The following is a 23,962-nucleotide window of genomic DNA, read 5'->3' as shown; positions in this document are numbered from 1 at the left end:
TTGCGGTAGTGTTGTCCGTGAACACCTGCACCACCTTCCCTTTCACAACAGGAAGAAATGCTTTTAATGCTAGCCAGATCACCCGAAGCTCCAACAAGTTGATGTGGAGCCCGGATCCCGCCGTAGACCAGTGACCTCTGATCTCCACCTCCCCCAGATGGCCGCCCCATCCCAGAAGTGACGCATCTGTCACTACCGTTAGATCTGGTTGGGGAAGGGAGAGGGGTCTGCCCTTGACCCACTCGCAGTTCACTAACCACCACTGCAGATCTTCTGCAGTCCTCTCAGAGATCTGAACCACGTCAGTAAGATTTCCCTGATGCTGTGCCCATTGGAACTTCAGGTCCCACTGCAGAGCCCTCATGCGCCATCTGGCATGCTTGACCAACAGGATGCAGGAAGCCATGAGTCCCAGCAGCCTCAGAGTCTGTCTCACCGAGATCCAGGATAGAGGCCGAAACATCGGAATCATAACCTGAATATCCTGAACCCGCTGATCGGGAGGATAAACCCGATACTGCACTGTGTACAGAACAGCTCCGATAAAAGAGAGCTTCTGAGAGGGAGTAAGGTGTGACTTCGGCACATTTATAGTGAACCCCAGTGAATGCAAGAGGTCCGCCGTCGTCTGGAGGTGGGTGACGAGAGCCTGGGGCGTAGGAGCCTTCAACAGCCAATCGTCCAGGTAGGGGAAGACTGAAATCCCTGACCTGCACAAATGAGCTGCCACCACCGCCATCACCTTTGTGAACAACCGAGGGGCACTGGTGAGACTGAAAGGAAGCACGGTAAACTGAAAGTGCTCGTGGCCCACCTTGAACCGCAGGTAACGCCAGTGGCTTGGCAGGTAGGAATATGGAAATATGCATCTTGCAAATCCAACGCTACCATCCAGTCTCCTTGGTCTAGGGCAGACAAAACCTGAGCAAGAGTGAGCATCTTGAATTTCTCCATCTTGAGGAAGAGATTGACGTCCCTTAAATCCAAGATAGGGCGAAGGCCTTTGTTCTTTTTGGGAATCAGAAAGTAGCGGGAATAACAACTACTGCCTACTTCTGATATCGGGACTCTTTCTATGGCTCCCTTGGCCAAGAGAGCTGTAACTTCCTCGCGGAGCAAAGCCAGATGGTCCTCCATCAGCCATTCCTTTGTCGGAGGGATAGAGGGAGGAAAAGACTGGAAGGGAAGGGAGTAGCTCTTCTGTATGATCTGCAGGACCCACTTGTCCGTGGTGATGGAAAGCCAGTGAGGGAGATGAAAACAAATCCTCCCTCCAACTGGACGGACATGATCCCACAGAACCACACTAGGAGGCCTTGGGCGCAGTGGAGGGGGGCTGTGTGGCGGCCGACCTCTGGCCAGACCCTCTGGGTCGGATGGTACCACGACCACGTCCTCTTCCGGGATGCTGTGAAGCCTGAGGACGGTGGCTAAACTGTGGCTGGCGTGGTACCACGCCCCTCCAGAGGCCTCGGAAGGGGCGCAAGACAGACTGCTGTTGTGCCGGCGCTGAAAGGCCCAAGGATCTGGCCGTGGCTCGAGAATCCTTGAACCTCTGAAGCGCGGAGTCTGCCTTTTCGCCAAAATTGCGAGAGCCATCAATGGGCATGTCCATCAAGCTGGACTGGACATCCCCTGAAAAACCAGTAGAACGTAGCCAGGCATGGGGACGTAGGGCCACTGACGATGAAATCGCTCTGTCCAGCGAGTCGGTCGTGTCCAAGCCACACCGGATTGTAAACTTGGCTGCATCTCTCCCATCCTTTACAGCCTGGGTGAGAGTGTCCCGTACGCCCTGCGGGACCTGGGGAAGCACTTGCGCCACCATATCCCATAAAGTATGGGAATAACGGCCCAATAGGCAAGAGGTGTTTACAGACCTCAATGCCAGACTGGTGGAAGAAAACATCTTCTTCCCAAGCTGATCCAGCCTCTTGGATTCCCTAACCGGGGGAGCGGAAGGGAAGGCACCACGGGAAGTAGAGGCTTGGACAACCAAGCTCTCAGGAGTGGGGTATTGAGTCAGGAAACTAGGGTCGTTAGGAGCGGGTCTATGGCGGCGGCCAACCGTCCTATTCACAGGAGCCCCTGTGCTGGGTTTGTACCACGTACTCAGAAGGACGTCTGTAAGAGCCTCATTGAAGGGCAACAACGGCTCCGATGTTGACACCCCCGGCTGAAGCACTTCTGTCAGGATATTCGTCCTGACTGGCACCGTAGGCAAATCTAGGTCCAAGACCTCAGCTGCCCTACGCACCACCATAGCCAAAGAAGCCCCCTCCTCCGTAGCCACATTAGGAGGAGAGAGCATACCAGTATCTGGAGACGTGTCCAGTCCACTGGCCTCCCCTAGATCCTCATACCAGTCCTGCTGCAATCCTGATTCTAAAGGTTCCTCAGACCCCTCCCATTCCTCTCCTGCGTCTGGCTGTTATAAATAATGCTCAGACAATGATGTGGGCCGAATCGGCTCCGTCGGAGTCGACGTCGTACGACGTCGCTCCTGCTCATCGGAAATAAGGATGGGGCTGCCACCGGTGGGCGCCAGTGGCGGAATTGTTGACGTCGGACCCGGCGCCGGTCCAGATCCGGTATCGGATCCTGAGTTCCCCAACGGCGCTGAGGCCGAAGCCGCCAGCGTCGAATCCGAAGGGGCCTCTGCTGACCCCGCGGGGCCTGAAGACCCACCCGAGGGTACAGCCCGCTCAAAAACGAGACGCATGGCCTCGTAGAATACTTTTATTTGAGTGGGGGTCGATCCGGTCCCCGGAAAGGGGGGAAGACGCGGAGTCGACCCTGGTGACAGCTCCGCAGATCCGCGCTCGGAACGTCGACGTTCCCTAGACGCCTCGTCGGACGCCGGGCGAGGCGAAGACGAAGTCCGCTTGAACTTCTTCTTCTTCTTGTGCCTCTTACCTTCAGATGACCTTGAATGCAAGGAAGAGGACTTGGGGCTCCGGGAGCGGTGCCGCGACCCTCCTCCTACTGCGAGACCGTGACGCCGACCGAAGACGAATGTCAGGCCGCAAGAAGCTTAAGGGATCTCTCCCTCAAGGCCTTCGGCGCCATGGCCCGACAGTCAGAGCACGAGGTGGAATCGTGGTCCTTGTCCAGGCATCAAAGACAAACTCTGTGCGGATCCGTCACCGACATGGTGCGATGACACGCACCACACGGCTTGAATCCTGTCTTTCTCGAAGACATGACTCCAAACAGCCAAAAAAGCGTTGACAAACCGTCGAAGGAGGGTAGCTCTTTCCAAAACTGCGCTTAACTGGCGCGGAAGGAAAAGAACTGACGTACGCGTTCCGAGTCGGCGTCTATATAGACAACTGTGATGTCATAGACGGCTCCAACGACGCTGAAGACGCACGCGGAGCAGGTCGACACACGCGGATCCAAATGACGCTGCCCGACGGCGCGCGCGCAGGGTACTGCTCAGAAAAAACTCCGGATTCAAAGCGGTCGCCAGGGAATTCTAAGGTAAGGAAGCTGCAGCTAGAAGTCTCTATCAGATGAAGTTTTTATCCCCTTCATGTAGGATCTCTTTTTGCTTCTCTTAACTCTTCCGGCAAAAGATCTGCGTATGTAGCAATGTCTTACCACATTCGCCTTCTATAACAGCTAAGAATAAAAAATGAACTGACGGCTAGAATAGTAGTTGCCGACATAGTGGAAAAAATATTTTCCTATGTTATCCAAGTGCTGGCCTTTTCTATAAGGCGTCGTTGAGATGGGCGTCGACAGATTCTTGGATCGACGTTGAGCTACTTGCATTACTACAGAATCTGGTTTTGATGACCAATCAAACATTGTGAGCTTTCTGGTGCTTTATACTCTTTATCCAATCTAGGTAAAACTGCAAAAACTGTAGCTTCGTTCTTCATGTTTTTTTTTACACCTTCTTCCCAAATAAAATCTATGACAGGGCCTAAAGAGCAATCAGAATGCTTGATTGTTAGCCAATGGTAATTGAAATCTCCTTGCGGCTCTTTCCATTAAATTATAAAATCCTCCAATGTCGTCCGGTGAAGCGTCCAACAGGTGTGGTGCTGGAGGAAATGGTGCTGGAATCAGATAGTCATCCCATTCACTGAGTGTTGACTGATTGTCAGGGATATCCCCTTCTTCCCCATCCCCATCCCCATCTGAGGATACTCCAACATCCATAAGCGGCACTGCAATGTTTAAAGTTGGTGTCCTTTTGAGTGTCAGAGGCAGAGGTAAAGTAGATAGTGTTCGCGGGTTGGGGGTTTGTACTTGAGGGGATAGCGGCGGTCTCAATGTTTGTGATGGAGATGCAGCCTTTGTAGGTTATGGAAACCTCCTGTATTAATCCTGCAACATACCTTGGAGGTTGTTTACTAAAGCTACTAGCACCTGAACCATGCCCTCTTGGAGCTGATGATGATCATAATGTTGGAACTTGTCCATTTACTAGTAGATTTTTAGATATATTGTTGTGGAGTAAGAATAATTGTCCTCAAAGTATTCCTCTTCGTCTTCCTCCTGATAGTTAACATTCAGCTCAGAAGGACTATGGGCAGTTGTATGAATCCTCTTGTCTACAATGTCGCAGATGACTCAACTCTAACCTTTATCCTCACTCCTCTTTTCCGTTGCCAACAGCATAATTGATGGTGTATTCATCGACAGTGCTACAGTTGTCGGTGTCATTATTGTCAAAGCTGTTGTTGTCGCCTGTGTGGGTGTTGATGTTGCTGTAGTCAGTGTCTGTTGTCAATAGTTTTTGAGGATAATTTGCCAGTTACAGTAAAGACAGATTTTTTCAATGGAACTGAAGAGGAACTTCTAATACCAGAGTACGCAAAGGAGTGGTAGGCTCAAGGTCTTATTTTTTCTGAGAAGACTTTCTCCTTTCTCTGTTTGTGAAAGTGTTTTCTGGTGTTCTATGGACTTTTGCCCACTCATGATAGGTCTTCTCTAATGTTTTTGGGTGATTCTGAAGGCATCTGATCATGAAATCTTTCTCTTTTTCATGACCTCACTGATTTTTTTTGAGGAATCTTCACTATCGTTCTCAGAAATTGGATCCTCTTTAGATTTAAGTTTTGAAGCCATATAAGATGCATCCTCTCTCTATCCCACTGTCTCTTAGAAAAAAGTAACAGCATATGTTACAGCCTTTTTCCTTGAATGAAGGATAAAGACAGAATATGCATTCCTTGTTTGGTTCTTCTGAGTGTAGTCGTTTCTTCCAACATGTTTCACAAGGTCTAAGAAGTCCTTTCTTTGTTGGTTCTGACATCCTGAGTAGTCAGATCTTGACAGGTGCAAGTTGGAATGGTTTTACCTGATGACTAAGCCTCTATGAGAGAGAACACTGGTAAGAAACTGAGCAGAGCTCAGGAAGACTCCCATCACACGACGTGCCGTAGAAAACCTGAGGGATTGAAGACTGTGGGGTGTGTTCTAGAGGGTGGTATTGCCTGATTGACTGAAGTTTGGTTCTTAATAAATAATAGGGATAAGTTACTGAAGTTAATGTTTTCCAGTCATTGAAGGCAATGTGTATTATACTGTATTACTTTCCAATTATACCATGGAACTCTTACGTCGATGGGGAATGATTCAAGCATGTCATTCTATGAAAGGTCCAGTACTGGAGAAGGAAAATGTCACTTACCCAGTGTACATCTGTTTGTGGCATGTTGCGCTGCAGATTCACATGCTGTGCACTGTTCCTGCCATCTAATGTTGGGCTCGGAGTGTTACAAGTTGTTTTTCTTCTAAGAAGTTTTTTCGAGTCACAGGACCGAGTGACTCCTCCCTTTCGGCTCCATTGCGCATGGGCATCGACTCCATCTTAGATTGTTTTCCCTGCAGAGGGTGAGGTAGGAGTTGCTAAAGTAAGGATACTAGAGATGCCCATGCAATGGAGCAAATGTGTATGTACATAGAGTACTAAATTCAAAATTATTTACATATATACAATTTCAAGGCAACTAAGACAGCTACAGGCTCCCGGGGAGGTGGGAGGGAGCATGTGAATCTGCAGCGCAACATGCCACGAACAGATGTACACTGGGTAAGTGACATTTTCTGTTCGATGGCATGTGTAGCTGCAGATACACATGCTGTGCATAGACTACAAAGCAGTAATCTCCCAAAAGCGGTGGTTAGCCTGTAGGAGTTGAAGTTGTCTGAAATAATGATCTTAGTACAGCCTGTCCTACTGTGGCTTGTTGTGCTGCTAACACATCTACACAGTAATGCTTAGTAAATGTATGAGGCGTAGACCAAGTGGCTGCCTTACAAATTTCTGTCATTGGTATATTACCAAGAAAAGCCATTGTGGCGCCTTTCTTTCTAGTGGAGTGTGCCCTTGGAGTAATGGGTAATTCTCTTTTAGCTTTTAGGTAACAGGTTTGTATGCATTTGACAATCCATCTGGCTATGCCCTGTTTGGATATGGGGTTACCTGCTTGTGGTTTTTGGAAAGCATACGAACAATTGTTTTGTTTTTCGAAATTGTTTTGTTCTGTCAATGTAATAGAATAGTGCTCTTTTTATGTCTAACGTATGTAATGCCCTTTCTGCTACTGAGTCTGGCTGTGGGAAGAAGACTGGGAGTTCTACCGTTTGATTTATTGTTTGTGTTGTGTTAACAGATCTGGTCTGTTTGGTAGTTTGATGTGGGGTACCACAGATAGGTCCAACAGTGTGGTGTATCATGGTTGGCGAGCCCACGTTGGTGCTATAAGAATTAGTTTGAGTTTGTTTTGACTCAGTTTGTTGACCAGATAAGGAATGAGCGGGAGAGGGGGAGAAGCGTAAGCAAATATCCCTGAACAGCTGATCCATAGAGCATTGCCCTTGGACTGAGGGTGTGGATACCTGGACGCGAAGTTTTGGCATTTTGCGTTTTCTTTTGTTGCAAATAGAACTATCTTTGGTGTCCCCCAGTGGTAGAAGTGATCTTGTAGAATCTGGGGATGTATTTCCCATTCGTGAGTTTGCTGTTGATCTCGACTGAGAGTGTCGGCCAACTGATTTTGAATGCCTGGTATGTATTGTGCTATCAGGCGAATGTTGTTGTGAATTGCCCAATGCTACATTTTTTGTGCTAAGAGACCCAGCTGTGATGAGTGCGTCCCCTCTGTTTGTTTAGATAATACATTGTTGTCATATTGTCTGGTGATAGGGTACTAGCTCTATGGCTTGTTTTTGTAGCAGTGCTTGGACCTCTATTTGTAATAGGTCTAAGTGTTGTGGAGACAATCTGTGCGGTTTTGGTGGAACATCTGGAGGGAATGTTGTGAATTCTATGCAATAACCATGTTGGATAATTGATAGGACCCACGTGTCTGTGGTAATGTGGGTCCAATTGTGGTAGTATTTGGTTAGCCTCCCCCCCACTGGTGACAAGTGTTGGGGTAGTGTGACATTGAAGTCACTGTTTGCTAGGGCTTGGTTTGGCAGGCTGGAATTTCCCTCTTCCTCTTGGGAATTGTCCTCTATAGGAACCACAAAACCCACCTCTTTGGTATTGTGACTGGTAAGTGGGTTTTGTTTGGGAGGTGGATGGTTCAGATGTCTGTTGTCGAAACCCCCCTCTAAATTGTGGTTTCCTAAAAGTGCCTTTGAATTGTGGGGAGTAGAGCGCTCCCATGGCTTTGGCCGTGTCTGTGTCTTTTTTCATCTTCTCGATCGCGGTATCGACTTCCGGCCCAAACAACTGATGTTGGTTAAACGGCATATTTAGTACCGCCTGTTGTATTTCTGGTTTGAATCCAGAACTTCGCAGCCATGCATGCCTTTGAATCGTTACAGCCGTGTTGACAGTCCGTGCTGCTGTATCTGCAGAGTCTAATGCAGACCGTATTTGATTGTTTGATATGGCCTGTTCCTCTTCAACTACTTGCTGGGCACGTTTTTGGTGTTCCTTGGGCAAATGCTGGATGATGTCTTGCATCTCGTCCCAGTGTGCCCTGTCGTAGCGTGCATGTAGGGCTTGCGAATTTGCAATTCACCATTGATTGGCTGCTTGTGATGCCACTCTCTTGCCCGCTGCGCCGAACTTTCGACTCCCTTTATCAGGTGGTGGGGCATCCCCTGATGATTGTGAGTTCGCCCTTTTTCTTGCAGCCCCCACAACCACTGAATCCGGAGTGAGCTGTTGCGTTATAAACACTGGGTCTGTCGAGGGTGGTTTATATTTCTTTTCGACCCTCGGCGTGATAACTCTCCCCTTTACAGGCTCTTGGAAGACCTGTTGTGCGTGCTTGGGCATGCCCGGTAGCATTGGCAGGCTTTGATAGGATGCGTGGGTGGATGCTAGAGTGTTGAAAAGGAAGTCATCCTCACACTGGTTCAGAGTGCATTGTTAAGTTGTGGAACGTAGCTGCCCTGGCTAGTACTTGTGTATATGCTGTACTGTCCTCTGGTGGTGAAGGCTTGGTTGGATAACACTCTGGGCTGCTGTCCGATATAGGTGGATCGTATAGATCCCAAGCATCAGCATCATCTTGGGTCATCCCAGTATGTGTGGGTGACTGCGCTATCGGTGTGCCCACTGGTGACAAGTGTGGTGAATGCAGTGGGGATGGTTGTGGTGAGACCTGTGGTGGTGGTGACTTGTCTCTAACCACTTTGGCTTTTGGTTGCATTTCTGATTCTTGAAAGGCTAGTTTTCTTTTAGATTTGAGTGGAGGGATGGTCTGTATCTTCCCTGTATCCTTCTGGATTTGTAACCTTTGTTGCGTTTGGTCAGGTTCTTCTACATCCAGATCCTGCTCAAATCTATGCCTTTCTTTGAGCTGCATCGAAAGCCCTTGCTCCTCAGTGTATGATGATTGTTTTAGCTCCGAAGCAGGTTTTTTCGGTACCGAAATTCCTAATGTAATTGTCTTTTTCGGTTCCGAGGAGCTTTTTCGAGGCTTGCTTGACTCGACAACTCGATGCCGAAATTTTTCGGTGCCGGAATCTCGACCAGAGTTGGAAGTCTTCGGCACATCTTTGACCTTTTTCGGTGCCGATGTTATTTGGTCACCTTCCTTTCTGTGGGTTGAGCCATGGCCTGCTGGCGGTGGCGTCCCCGTGGCCTTGAATTTTTTGGTGTGACCCTGGGTTTGGGACGGGGCAGGTTAACTCACAGTTTGTTACACCGCCGAGGGTCGTTCACCATCGGATTCATCCAAGTCCGTTTCTTGGATGGAAATTCTTTCTTCCTCCTCGACGTCGAGAGCTTGTTTCGGCTTCGACGCCCTTTGTAGTCTTCTTGCGCGTCGATCTCTCAAGGTTTTCTTCGATCGAAACGCTCGGCAAGCTTCACAAGTATCCTCTCTGTGTTCGGGCGACAAACACAGTTTACAGACCCGGTGCCGGTCTGTATAAGGATACTTGGCGTGACACTTAGGACAGAAACGAAAGGGGGCCCGGTCCATGAGTCTTGGACGATGGGTGTGGTCGGGCCGACCCGGCCTCGATGAAGAGTGGAAGCCCCGAAGGGCCGCCGAAGCGGTCTTTATGTCGGTGATGATACACTAAAACTAAACCGGTACTGAACGAGAACAACACCGGTGAATTTTCGATACTTAGCTAACTTTCCCGATTCGAAATATGGAGCGAAGAGGAACACGTCCGAACCCAATGGCGGAAAGAAAACAATCTAAGATGGAGTCGACACCCATGCGCAATGGAGCCGAAAGGGAGGAGTCACTCGGTCCCGTGACTCGAAAAGACTTCTTCGAAGAAAAACAACTTGTAACACTCCGAGCGCAACACTAGATGGCAGGAACAGTGCACAGCATGTGTATCTGCAGCTACACATGCCATCGGACATATTGTTACAAAAGGTAAGTAACTTGCTTCTGACAGATGCTTTTTGGCAGAGATTCCTCGCTTTAAGAATTAGTCTCAAAGCAATGCTTTCTAGGAGGTGGTACGGAGTAGTGCCAATTACCCAAGGAAGTCATGCATCAAACCTCTTGCAAAGTATCCTAAACTATGCTGCTGAGGAAAACATTACTTACCTTAAGTAACACTCTTTTGGGTGGATGCCCGATCTAAAAGCAGATTTCTTACTTATAGCATATCCATCCCCTAGGCACCACACATTCTCATAGTTGTTCTCACAGGTGCCATCAGGTGACTCTGTAAGGCTACTTAATGGCTTTTTCCCACCCTGAAAATGACAGAGCAGAGCTGCATTTACATGGCCACTCTTGTAGGCTGAAGTCAATTTCTTGTCTGACTCTTTTCGGGCCCTCTGATGCAGAGCACAAAACAAAAGTGGGTACCGGTGTGGAGAGCTCTAATTTAGGACCTTTATAGATGGTCACAAGAGTCGGCTCCACAGAAAGGACAGGTCGTAGGGCGGTGAGGAATCTGCAGTTAGAAAACAGTATCCACCACAAAGAGTATTACCAAAGATAAATAACTTGTTCTTCTGATGGAAACTTCTAACTTCAGATTACCAACCTGTAGAACAGATACCAAAGCAGTAACACCACAAGGTGGAGGAATTGTGGAGAGGCCTCAGAGCAAAAAGTCCTGCAGGACCAAACACTTAAAATGCCCAAACCATTGAACCAGGCTGTCAAGACAATAATGCTTTAAGTGTATGTGCACAACACTCACATTGGAGCCTGGCAGATGTGAATAATAGGAAATACATATGCCAATGCAATGGTAGCAGCTGGTGGAATAAGCCCTTAGTGCTTCTGGAGGCAGCTTCTTGGCCAATGCGCACCTCAACAAAGTCTGTTTCTGCACCACCTTAACTTTCTTTGCCACTGGCAACCCCACAAAAAGCTTATTGTTCACCTGATGATGCTTGGTGCTTTTAATGTAAAGGTTAAAGCTCTTTTGGGGTTCAGTCAAGGAAGACTCCTCTTCTTTCTAGGGGTGAGGCTAAGCAAAGAATGTTGGGAGTATGATAGTTAGTGCAATGTGAAAAGAAGCCACAACATTTGTAAAAAGACCGTCCTGGTCTTCAACACTACACTGTCTGGGGGGAAAAGGTGAAAATGGCAGCTGCACCGAGAGAGCCTGGGGCTCACTCACACAGTGAGCTGAAGCAATTGCAGTGAGGAAGACAGTTTTGAGAGTCAAAACTCGCAATGTGCAACTGTGCTTGGGTCAAAATGGGAGTCAAGGAGGGACATCAGGACCAAATTAAGATCCCACTCTTGCATTACTGTTTGTCACACTTTTAATAAACCACCTCAAAACAGGTGACTTAAACAAGGAGGGTTTGTCTGGAAAACGCAAAAACGGCAACAGAGCCAACAATAACCTCTTTGCAGTGCCCACTGTAAGGCCCTGCTAGGGCAAAGACAATGCAAACAAACATTTGACAGTTTGGAATGCAAAGAGTCTTTTGTGCGAATTCCACACCAAGCCACAAATTTGTCCTATAGACGGATGTAAAAGGATTTCGTAGACAGGCTCTTGGCAGCCAAGATGACATCCACGGCCTTTGATGGCAGAGCAAATGTAGACAACTTCTGCCACTTAAACTTCACACATAGAAATCGGTGCAGATTGCACAGGTTTGGGTGCAGAACCCTGCCCTACTGCTGCGACAGAAGATCCTCCAGAAGTGGTAGCCTGATTGGAGGACAGATGCTCAGGCCTGGAAGTTTTGGGTACCATACTCTCCTGGCCTAATTTGGAGCCACTAAGATGATGTGGGTCTGTTCCTTCCGGATCTTCTGCAGAACTCTGGGTAGGGGAGGCACAGGCTGAAAGGCGTACAGGAGTTCTGTGCTCCAAGGTAGGCTGAATGTGTCTCCTAGAGAAAGTGTTCTTGGGAACTCGAGCACTCAGATTTACACACTGCTTATTATAGACAAAGGCAAAAGACCCTGCCAGCGTTATTCAACGTGTCGGAAGATGTTCCACACCACTTTAGGGTGCAAACACCATTTGTGATGGGTCAAGCGTCACTAGCTAAGCTCATAAGCTCTGGCATTGATATATCCTGCCAGGTGGTGCAAGATAAAGGAGATGGCCTGATGTTCCAGCCAACTCCAGGAGTGCAATGCCTCTTACCACAGGACACAGAATCTCACTCTGCCCCATTTGTTGCAGTACCACATGGCAGTGCTATTTCCCATAAGAATCTGCACCAGCCTTCCCCTGATGGATGGCAGAAAGGCCCCAATGCCAAAGGGGATAGCCCGTAGCTCTAACAGAACTAAGTGGAGCTGGGTTTTAGTCAGAGGCCAGAGTTGTGTGAGTTCACATTCTCCCAGGTAGCCTCCATAAACTAACAGTGAAACATGAGTCACCACTGTCACCTTTTGGGTCAAAGAGTCTGACTTTGGTAGGGTTGTAGCCAGTTGTCAAGGTGGGGGAAACTGGCATGCCTAACCACTGAAGATGGACAGAGACCATTGCCATCACTTTTGTGAACACCCGAGGAGTGCTGATAAGGCAGAAGGAGAGCAAGGCATACTGAGAACAGGCTCTTGGTTGACTCTGAACCGCAGGTAGCATCTGTTGGATCATTCAGTCGCCCGGATCCAGAACAGACAGAACCTTGGCCAGTGTGAGCATTTTGAATTTGTCTTTCCACAGGAAGGCATTCAGAGGACAAATATCCGAAGAAGGATGAAGACATTCTTCCACGTTCAGCACGAGGAAAGAGAGGGAGTAACAACCGGTCCCTATTTCTAAAGCCGGAACCATCTCAATAGCCTCTTTGGACAGTAGGAGTTGCCTCTCTTGCAGTAAGACTGGAAAAGTGTTCCTCTGAGAGCCACTCTGATGCAAGCAGAAGCTGTGGACAGTTAGATAGAATCAGAAGGCTAAAGCCCTACTAGAAGATCTGAAGGACCCATCACTTTGATGCGATGGACTGCCATCCTTGGAGAAATTCTGCCAACTATGGTGTGGTTTTGCACACCCAAGTGCAAAAAAAGCAGCTTGGAGGCAGTTGCAGCAGTGGAGAGGGAATGGAAAGTGTGATGCCCTGGTGGCCTGCATAATGTCAACCTGATCCCCATTCATAGTAAACAAACGGAAGAGGACTGCAGTCAGGACAAGAAGCCTTGGTACTATCTATAAGGCTAACCTCTGCACTAGCCTCAGAAGGACCGAAACTGATGAGGGAATTGTCTGGCAGGGGTTGAAAAGCCTACAGAGAGCACCATGATCCAGATTTCCTTGCAGCACTGTAAGGTGGAGCCTGCGTTTTCGTTTAAAAGGTAAGATCCATTAAAATATAAGGATGCCTAAACATCTCCAGAGAAGCCTGTGGATCTCATTTATGCGTGGTGACAGAGCACCACGCAAGTGTGTGGGGTGGGGGCGGCAGAACTAGGAAACAAATGCAGATTAATAAAATCAGGGTTGCTAGGTGTGGTCTGTGATGCTTGGCCACCTCCCTGTCCACTGGTTGAAAGGACAAGATTTAGGCATTGTGCCCAAAGGTGTGTTGGATGGGGCTTTATTGGATGTCAGTACAGGTTCAGAAGAAGTCAGCCCAGAATGGTTTTAAGCCCCAATAGAGGGGAGATTTAAATCCAGGACCTCATCAGCATGCCGAATTTTGGCCAGGGGGACGGTGTGAAATCATCCCCATCTTATTTTCATCTCCAAGTGGTGGCAGACTAGAGTTGGAAACAAAAAGCTGGTGGAGCAATGTAAGAGTTCTATGGTAGAGGGAGGGTTTTATCTGAATCAGACTCTAAGGGAACTAGTTGCGCTGGAGTGGAGTCTGAGCACAACCTCAGCTCGGGTCGAGGCTGGCTTGGCTTGGGGTCACACACCGGGAGATCAGCGACGCCTGGACTGGAGTTGATGGGAGGAGGCCTGCACAGGTCTTGGAGCTTGAATAAAAGCGACACTGGAGTTGATGCGGAACCAGAAGCGGATTCCAGGGGCTCAAACAGCACAGAGAACGAATCCCATTGGCAGTAACCAAAATGGAGGCCCAAAGATGGCCCATCGGGAATCAGTTAAGGGCCAGAAATACGTAGCCTGGCCTTCCAAAGGCCTTAACATGCTGCTATGTTGCAGATGGCCCTGGGAACATGGGATACCCCTGGATCAACTGAGGGATCAGCTATTCAATTGGAGATGGGGAGCAAAATAGAGTAGCCTTTTGACACCCTTACGATTTCTCTTTAGTAAGAGAGTGGCAGAATGGAATGTAGTCCAGCTTTGCATTCTTGTGTTTCTGCTACAATGTGGACTTGAGGATGACCTCAACCGTTAAGAGGGCCTGTTGTGGGATCAACCTTGAAAGCAGGACTGGGTCCACACCCTGAACTTGGAGGAGGACTTGCATGGCTTCTTTTGCTGTTTGCCAGCATACAGCTTTGCTTCATGGTCCTGGATTGACTCTGGGTGCCTGAGGGCACATTCCCAAACACCACTTGGAGTCATGCCCCTATCCCAAACACCATAAACTCCTTGTGTAGGTCCGTCCTTAACATCTGTCTGCAACAGTTACAGCATGGCTTGAACCCTGCAGCCTTGGCTCAGGCATTGTTACCTTGCACACTGGAATTCAGTGTGAAAAACTGTGAAACAGACAAAAAAGGAAGCAGAGCTGCGGATTCATGTTTGAAAGCGCAGAAAAAAAAGAACCAACGTCAGCCCACAAGGGTGGTGTTTATATGCAGCTCTGCTCTGTTACTTCAGGAATATAGCAAATGAGAAGCTGCACACCGTAGCTTAGTGGCAAGCAAGATAACTTCTATGAAAGTATCAGGATCCAGTCTAGCACCGGGGATATTCTACAGGTGAAAAATATGTAGATAGAAGTATCCATCAGAAATGTGGGGCAGTAATGGTAAGAAGAATATGGAGGGATAACAAGGGGGCTGCCAGGCTGATGTCAACTACCAGAATGTCTCAGGTGAGAGCACTGAAAGAAGGAAGGGGCCTGGTGGAGTGATGATGAATGTCAGGCTGAAGATCTTTCTTAGCCAAGTGAATAATGAGTGGAGTTTTTGGAAGGTTTCCTAACAGTCCCAATGGCGTCTGTAAAGCTAAGGTGGCAAGCAGAAGGACTCTAATTGACACTGTTGAATCTCAACAGGTGCAGTTGCAGCCTTTGGGGATTGGGATTAAGGACCTGGCCAATCTTCTGTGAGACAAGGTCCAGCATGTGCAGGGGAGGAAGACAGATGAGTGCTATGACCTGCAAGATGGGAGAGAGTGAGTATAGCTTCAAAGTCAAGACCGGTGTGAGACAGGAATGCATGATCTAAGTGTTGCTTTTCAACCTAGTCATCAACTGGGTGATGCGACGCACAACAGAAGACCAAGCCAGAGGCTTCTGATGAACCTTCTTCCGTACACTGGAGGATCTTGACTATGCAAATGACTTAGCCTTGTTCTTTCACACAACAGCATATGCAAGAAAATAAATTTTGTCTCAACACATATGGACAGCAAGTAGGCTTGAAGGTCAAGATGAAGAAATCACAAGTCATGCCACTCAACATCCCAAACCCTTCACCAATCAAGACAGGATGTAGCCACAACTGAAGAGTTCACCTACCTCTGCAGTACTAACAGAGGATGAAGGGTCCGGCTGTGACATCAAGAGCAGAATGGATGAGGCCAGCAATACCTTCAGGATGTTGTAGAATGTGTGGACGTCATCCCAGTGCTGCACCAACACCATGATGAGGCTTTACTAGAGCTGTATTCTGTCCAGAATCAGAAAGCTGGTGGATGATGAAAAGGGTCCCCTTACTGTCAAGCCTTCCAACCAGTGACTTGAGAAGAACCTTGCACATTTTGTGGCCGCAAACCATTTCCATCCAGGAGCCGCATAGCAGATGCAAGCAGGAGAGCACTGACCCCATCAATATGAGAAAAAGATGGAGATGAATAGGACATACCATCAGAAGAGAACAAGACTCCATCACAAGGAACAGCTCTCCTTTGGACCCCAGAAGGCAAACGGAAGAGAAGCAAGCCAAATAACACCTGGATGCAAAATGTGGAAACACAAATAAATACCTTGAACCACATCTTGGGCACTGTATAGAAACTTACCCAAGACCGACAGAAGTGGAGGTTCATTGTTGCTGTCCTACATGCTAGTCGGCATAACTGGCAGTAGGTAAGTAAGGAGCACCATCTACACAATAATTTGTTGATGTTGCTTGGAGGGTTGGCTCCTGGACAAAACCTGGGAGAAATAATACTGCAGACCACCAGCAGCTCAGACACATTTACGTGTAGATGCTGCTCTGATGTGGACCAAAGACTCCATGCCCTAGCCCAACGAGGAGTCATCTTTAGTTATGGTAGCATGCAAATATAGACAACTAAAGAGTGCCCCTCTGACATTTGACGGGGTCATCTAGCAGGATAGAGTAGATGATCTGCACCTTAGTCAAAACACTCCCCGGATGATGTGCCACTCCCCCCCTAAGCACCACTAAAGCGTTCTCATCTGTCATCTTGATGTGTTGCAATGACAATATGAATAAGGCCAAGAACCATAAAAAGTCACAGGACTTGCAGAACCAGTTTCAACTCAGATTGCATGGACCCAAGAGAAGAACTCTAGATGTTGATCATCAAGATCAGGTTAACAAAAAGTAAATAAATCATGGTACACTGATGTTGAGGGTCCAGCGCAGGAGACCACAGTCTTCATCAGCCAGTTGTCTAAGTACAGACTACAACTGTTTGATGTCCCAAATGAAACCGCCACCATAATTATCACCTTGGGGAATATTTGTGAGTCGAAACAGTATTAATGCAAACGTATATTGCAGAGAACCTACATGAAACATCAGGAAGCCTGTAAATGTGCAGGATCGGCATATTTAGAGTAGGTGTCCTGTAGATCCACGGAAACCAGCTTATCACCTACACTTTGGGGCTGCAAGACCAGGTTCATGATCAGCACCTTCAACTTTCCTGGGTCAAATGATAAGGTTCAGGAGATTAAAGTTGAGGATGGTCCCAGACCTCCGCCCTTCTTGGAGATCAAAACGTAAAAGGAGTAAAACCTAGTGCCCTTTTAATCAATGAGTACCAACTTTATGGCTCCTTTTTTCAGCAGCGGTTTCTCCTCCAAATTGAGACATCTATCAGAAAGCACGTCCTTTGATAGGAGAGCAGTAAGGATAGGACGTAGCCTTTGTAGAGTAGCTAGATGACCCAATCATTTATTGTGAGATTGACTCATAAACGGTGGGAAGCAAATGGGATACACCCACCTCTCCCACCAGACCTTGATGGTATGGGAGCGTAAAGGGGGTCAAAGAGGTTTAGAAGCTTTTTTCATATGGTCAGAGAGACTTTTTCCAGCTGGCACAGGATGCAGACAAAGCAGCCCAGAAGGTATTCGCAATGCAAAAGGCAAGGCTGGCAGAAGCCACAGAGCCCAGTCTCTGACTCCCTTTTTAGAGTGGGCGCAGGAGGGTGTAGGAAAGGTAGTGGAGTTAAGAGGAAACTTGGTAGAATATGCTCTCTGGACAGCAGAAGGATGCAACAAGTATTCTGGGTCAAAATATGTAGGTCAACATTTTCTCAGTGGACAGCTAGGCTTAATAATGGCTTTTAACAGGCACCTGTACTTACCCTACAAGTGCCTCATTAAAAGGTAGACATAAGTATGAAATTATAAGGGAAGCCTGTGAGCTTTCTGTTAAAATGTTCGATTTTGCCTTAGTGGGTGGAAAGGTTAATTTTAAAACCACTGCTGCTTTTCAGACCATCAACATGAACAAAGACTTTCTTTTACTGGGCCCCACAGGGTTAATGAATGGACCCCCCCCTTCTGGATATGCATCCAGACCACTTACATTCAAGTATGCCTCTGTTGTAATAAGAGGGGCGAAGGTTATATGCCCTCAAATCATCATCCTTTCTACAAAGGGCTAAAGGGTGGTGTATTGCCAAAGGGTTGCCCTCAAAAGGCGTTAAAACTGTTCTTTAGCTATTAGGATAATGACTGATGACTCTAAAGATTCCTGAAGCAATAACAAAGTTGGCTCCAATGACAAAAATCATAAGCAGCTTCAGCGGGTTGATACTGTGGGTGGCATAGGCTTTCTCAGAAGCAGTGCTTAGGCATATGGAGGTCTGATAGAGATAACAGAATAGCCAAACCCGCAGGAGTGGGCTCACACTTCAAGCATGTCTAGGATGATAATGGAGCAATCCTGGAGATCTCCAGCATGGCTTTCCAGAAGCACACCACCTGTGAGGCCAGCTAATGGATTAGCGAATTCTAACTGAATCTTTTTGTCATGTTGGAATAATCTCCAACGACAAAACTTATCCTGGCACCTGGACTCCGATCAAGCCCAGGAGAAGGATTGTTTCCTCAAGGCAGAAAAGGACGTCAGATACTCTGGATTAGCTGCTCTTGAAGAAAAGCAGTGAATTCTCCAATGCTCCTCTCTCTCTCTCTCTCTCTCTCTCTCTCTCTCTCTCTCTCTCTCTCAAGAGTTAGCCACCAAGGTGTTTTCTATTTGCTGAACCAGCAATCGCAAATGTTACAGGATCTTCAGAATCAACCAATAACCACGAGCGATAAAAATAGGAGGAACTTACTCCCTGAACATGTTCAGAAAAGCATTCAGCATATATAACACCTCTGCATACAGCAAATATCAATGTGCCTGTAAAGAACAGACCCATACCAGCCACAAGGATGTCTGTCCCATGAAAATATATCTCTGAAAACATCTTGTACCTAATTATATGATCCACAGGAAGCCTCCAGCAGCAGAAAGAGCCCAAAATGAACACTTATAGAACTGAGGGGATCTCGCTGTTGAGACCCCATGTAAACTGATTCCTGCACCTAGACGCTGGTTATCAAGCCCCAGAAGTAGAAGTATTAAAGTGGCAAGGTGCATAGTAGACCAGCCACCTGCGGACCACCCCAAACCTTCCAGACTGTCTGTGGCATAGTATGATAGAGGATTCACTTACTAATTGTGGTTTCAATGGGGAGGGGAACACTTTCCCTCCCTGAAGTTTTTTTCCAGAAGAATCTCTCTCTTGCTCTTTGAAGGGCCTCAGGTGTATCAACAAACAGATGTTTCAGACTGTGAGACTTGTGAGAATCAGACAAGAACACCATCTTACACCATCTAAGACAGGGTTTGAACTTGGAATTTTTAGGAGGAGATGACAGACTGTCACTGTCAAAAGATGGCAAATTATGTAGGTCAAGCACCACGAAGAGTGCTGGAATCACCCCAATAATGTTGAAGAAAAACAGAAACTGATGGTGTGCATCAGGCAGAGCTTTATATACCCGGATATCACACCGGGGGCAAGGGAAGACATGGCTGAGGTGGTGAAGCGCCACTTGGCACCACTTGAGTGCTACAGCTAGGTAAACTTTCTGGATCTAGTCTGGTGCAAGTGAATATGCAGGAAAATGTATCCGTCACAAATGCACAGCACATGAATATATGCAAGATTCATGCTGAAACACTGCACAATCAAAAACATGTTTAGGTAGGTCTAAAATGAAAATGTCACTTACCCAGTGTACATCTGTTCGTGGCATCAGTCGCTGAGATTCACATGGTATGCATGAGCTCGCCATACAAGTTGTTTTTCTTCGAAGAAGTGTTTTCGAGTCACGGGACCGAGTGACTCCTCCTTCTGTGCTCATTGCGCATGGGCGTCGACTCCATCTTCGATTGTTTTCCCCGCAGAGGGTGAGGTAGGAGTTGTACTATAGTAATAGTGCCCGCGCAATGAAAAATGTAAGTATGTACCTATTAAAGGATTAAATAATATATATACAAATGTACAAAATTGAAGGTAACTTCTGAACTGCTACAGGCTTCCGGGGAGGTGGGTGGGTCCATGTGAATCTCAGCGACTGATGCCACGAACAGATGTACACTGGGTAAGTGACATTTTCAGTTCGATGGCATCTGTCGCTGTAGATACACATGGTATGCATAGACTAGTAAGCAGTTAGTTCCCCATAAGCGGTGGTTTAGCCTGTAGGAGTAGAAGTTGTCTGAAATAGAGTTCTTAATACAGCTTGACCTACTGTAGCTTGTTGTGCGGATAGCACATCTATACAGTAGTGTTTGGTGAATGTGTGAGGCGTAGACCAAGTGGCTGCCTTACATATTTCCTGCATTGGGATGTTTCCTAAAAAGGCCATTGAAGCACCTTTTTTCCTTGTTGAATGTGCCCTGGGAGTAATGGGCAGTTGTCTTTTTGCTTTAAGGTAGCAGATTTGGATGCATTTAACTATCCATCTGGCTATACCTTGTTTTGATATTGGGTTACCTGCATGAGGTTTTTGGAATGCAATAAATAGCTGTTTAGTTTTTCTGATGTTTTTTGTTCTGTCAATGTAGTACATTAATGCTCTTTTGACATCTAATGTATGTAGTGCTCTTTCAGCCACAGAATCTGGCTGTGGGAAAAAAACTGGTAGTTCTACCGTTTGATTTAGATGGAATGGTGAAATAACTTTGGGTAAAAATTTTGGATTAGGTCGTAGGACGACCTTATTTTTATGTATTTGTATAAAAGGCTCTTGTGTTGTGAACGCTTGAATTTCACTTACTCTTCTTAGAGATGTAATGGCGATGAGAAAGGCAACTTTCCAGGTTAGGAATTGTATTCCGCAAGAGTGCATGGGTTCGAAAGGTGGGCCCATGAGTCTTGTTAGAACCACGTTTAGGTTCCATGAAGGAACAGGTGGTGTTCTTGGTGGTATAATTCTTTTAAGCCCTTCTATGAATGCTTTGATAACTGGTATCCTATACAAGGAAGTTGAATATGTAGTTTGCAGGTATGCAGATATTGCTGCAAGGTGTATTTTAATAGAAGAGAAGGCTAGCTTTGCTTTTTGTAAATGGAGCAAGTAATTTACTATATGTTTTGGAGTTGCGTCTAGTGGTTGTATCTGATTATGATGGCAGTACCAAACAAATCTTTTCCACTTACTTGCGTAGCAGTGTCTAGTGGATGGCCTTCTGGCCTGCTTTATGACTTCCATACACTCTTGGCTAAGTTGTAAGTGTCCGAATTCTAGGATTTCAGGAGCCAGATTGCTAGATTCAGCGATGCTGGGTCCGGGTGTCTGATCTGTTGGTTGTGTTGCGTTAACAGATCTGGTTTGTTGGGCAGTTTGATGTGTGGTACTACAGACAGATCTAGCAGTGTTGTGTACCAGGGTTGTCTTGCCCACGTTGGTGCTATTAAAATGAGTTTGAGTTTGTTTTGACTCAATTTGTTTACTAGGTAAGGAAGGAGAGGGAGAGGAGGAAAAGCGTAAGCAAATATTCCTGACCAGTTCATCCATAGGGCATTGCCTTGGGATTGCTTGTGTGGGTATCTGGACGCGAAGTTTTGGCATTTTGCGTTCTCTTTTGTTGCAAATAAGTCTATTTGTGGTGTTCCCCAGAGTGTGAAGTAGGTGTTCAGAATCTGTGGGTGGATTTCCCATTCGTGGACTTGCTGGTGATCTCGAGAGAGATTGTCTGCCAGCTGATTCTGGATCCCCTGAATAAACTGTGCTATTAGACCAATTTGATGGTGGATTGCCCACTTCCATATTTTTTGAGCTAACAAGCTTAACTGCGTTGAATGTGTTCCTCCTTGTTTGTTTAGATAATACATTGTTGTCATGTTGTCTGTTTTGACAAGGATGTATTTGTGGGTTATGATTGGTTGGAAAGCTTTTAGTGCTTGAAAAACTGCTAATAATTCTAGATGATTTATATGCAGTTTTGTTTGATGTATGTTCCATTGTCCTCTTATGTTGTGTTGATTGAGATGTGCTCCCCACCCTGTCATGGAAGCATCTGTTGTTATTACGTACTGTGGCACTGGGTCTTGGAAAGGCCGCCCTATGTTTAAATTTATACTGTTCCACCATAGAAGCGAGAGGTAAGTTTGGCGGTCTAGCAACACCAGATCTAGAAGGTGACCCTGTGCTTGAGACCACTGTGAGGCTAGGCACTGTTGTAAGGGCCTCATGTGCAGTCTTGCGTTTGGGACAATGGCTATGCATGAGGACATCATGCCTAGGAGCTGTAGTATTGTTCTTGCTTGTATTGTTTGGTTTGGAGACATGTGTTGAATGACCCTGTTGAAATTGTGGATCCTTTGTGGAGTTGGCGTTGCTACTCCTTTTGTCGTGTCTATTATGGCTCCTAGATATTGCTGTACTTTGCTTGGCAGAATGTTTGATTTTGCAAAGTTGACGGTGAACCCTAGTTTGTAGAGAGTTTGTATGACTTGATTTGTGTGGTTTGAGCATTGTGTGAGCGAACTGGTTTTGATTAGCCAGTCGTCTAGATACGGGAACACATGTATTTGCTGCCTTCTGATGTGTGCAGCGACTACTGCTAGGCATTTTGTGAATACTCTTGGAGCGGTTGTTAAACCAAAAGGCAATACTTTGAATTGGTAATGTATTCCTTTGAATACAAACCTTAGATATTTCCTGTGTGATTGATGTATTGGTATATGGAAATATGCGTCCTTGAGGTCTAGGGTTGTCATGTAGTCGTGTTTTTTGAGCAATGGTAACACTTCTTGTAGTGTGACCATGTGAAAGTGGTCTGATTTGATGAATGTGTTTACTACCCTGAGGTCTAGAATTGGTCTCAGTGTTTCGTCCTTTTTTGGTATCAAGAAGTACAGTGAATAAACTCCTGTGTTTATTTGTGTGATTGGTACTAATTCTATTGCATTTTTTTGCAGTAGTGCTTGAACTTCTATCTCTAGAAGCTGTGAATGGTATTTTGATAAATTTTGTGATTTTGGTGGTATGTCTGGAGGGAATTGCATGAATTCTATGCAATAACCATGTTGGATAATTGCTAGGACCCATGTGTCTGTAGTTATTTTGTCCCATGCTTCGTAATATTGACGTATCCTCCCCCCCACTGGTGTTGTGTGGGAGGGGTGAGTGACGTGTGAGTCACTGCTTGTTGGTAGTGGTTTTGGGGCTTTGAAATCTTCCTCTATTCCTAGGGAATTGCCCCCCTCTATACTGGCCCCGAAAACCTCCCCTGTACTGTCCCTGGTAGGTGGGCGGTGCGGACTGTGAGGTGCTAGCTTGTGTGGCCTGACCCCGAAACCCTCCTCTAAAAGGTGTTTTGCGGAAGGTGTTATAAGATCCTCTGCTCTGCGGGGAGTAGAGTGCGCCCATGGCCTTGGCAGTGTCAGTGTCCTTCTTGAGCTTTTCTATGGCTGTGTCGACCTCCGGACCGAACAGAAGTTTTTCGTTTACTGGCATGTTAAGCACTGCCTGCTGAATTTCTGGCTTGAATCCAGACGTTCTGAGCCATGCGTGCCTACGGATGGTAACCGACGTATTAATGGTCCTTGCGGCCGTGTCTGCTGCATCCATGGAGGAGCGTATTTGATTGTTGGAAATGTTTTGACCCTCCTCAACAACCTGTTTTGCTCTTTTTTGCAGATCTTTTGGGAGATGTTCAATGAGATGCTGCATCTCATCCCAGTGGGCTCTGTCATATCGCGCTAGCAGCGCTTGTGAATTTGCGATGCGCCACTGGTTTGCTGCTTGGACAGCAACCCTCTTCCCGGCTGCATCGAACTTCCTGCTTTCTTTATCTGGGGGAGGTGCATCCCCAGAAGTGTGTGAATTTGCCCGTTTTCTGGCAGCCCCTACCACCACAGAATCTGGTGGCAGCTGAGAGGTGATGAATACAGGGTCCGTAGGAGGCGCCTTATACTTTTTGTCCACCCTAGGCGTCACTGCCCTACTTTTAACTGGCTCCTTGAAAATGTCCTTTGCATGGCGTAGCATGCCTGGGAGCATCGGCAGGCTTTGGTAGGAGCTGTGGGTTGAAGAGAGGGTGTTAAATAAAAAATCATCCTCTACTTGTTCCGAGTGTAGTTCCACATTATGGAATAGTGCTGCTCTAGCCACCACTTGTGAGTAAGGCTGTGCTGTCTTCCGGTGGTGATGGCCTAGTTGGGTATGTGTCTGGGCTGTTATCAGACACTGGTGCGTCGTACAAGTCCCACGCATCCTGATCTTGGTCATCGT

At 46.9% G+C, this 23,962-nt stretch overlaps 1 protein-coding gene across 5 annotated transcripts in view; it reads right to left on the bottom strand.

Moving 5' to 3' along the window:
• The window catches only part of BAZ2A (bromodomain adjacent to zinc finger domain 2A), an 867,588-nt gene that overhangs the window by 151,628 nt on the left and 691,998 nt on the right, over positions 1 to 23,962 (bottom strand). The window lies entirely within an intron of this gene.

The sequence above is a fragment of the Pleurodeles waltl genome, chromosome 4_2 (assembly GCF_031143425.1).
Source record: "Pleurodeles waltl isolate 20211129_DDA chromosome 4_2, aPleWal1.hap1.20221129, whole genome shotgun sequence".
Classification (NCBI taxonomy): domain Eukaryota; kingdom Metazoa; phylum Chordata; class Amphibia; order Caudata; family Salamandridae; genus Pleurodeles; species Pleurodeles waltl.
This window is presented reverse-complemented; position numbering and strand designations above follow the sequence as displayed.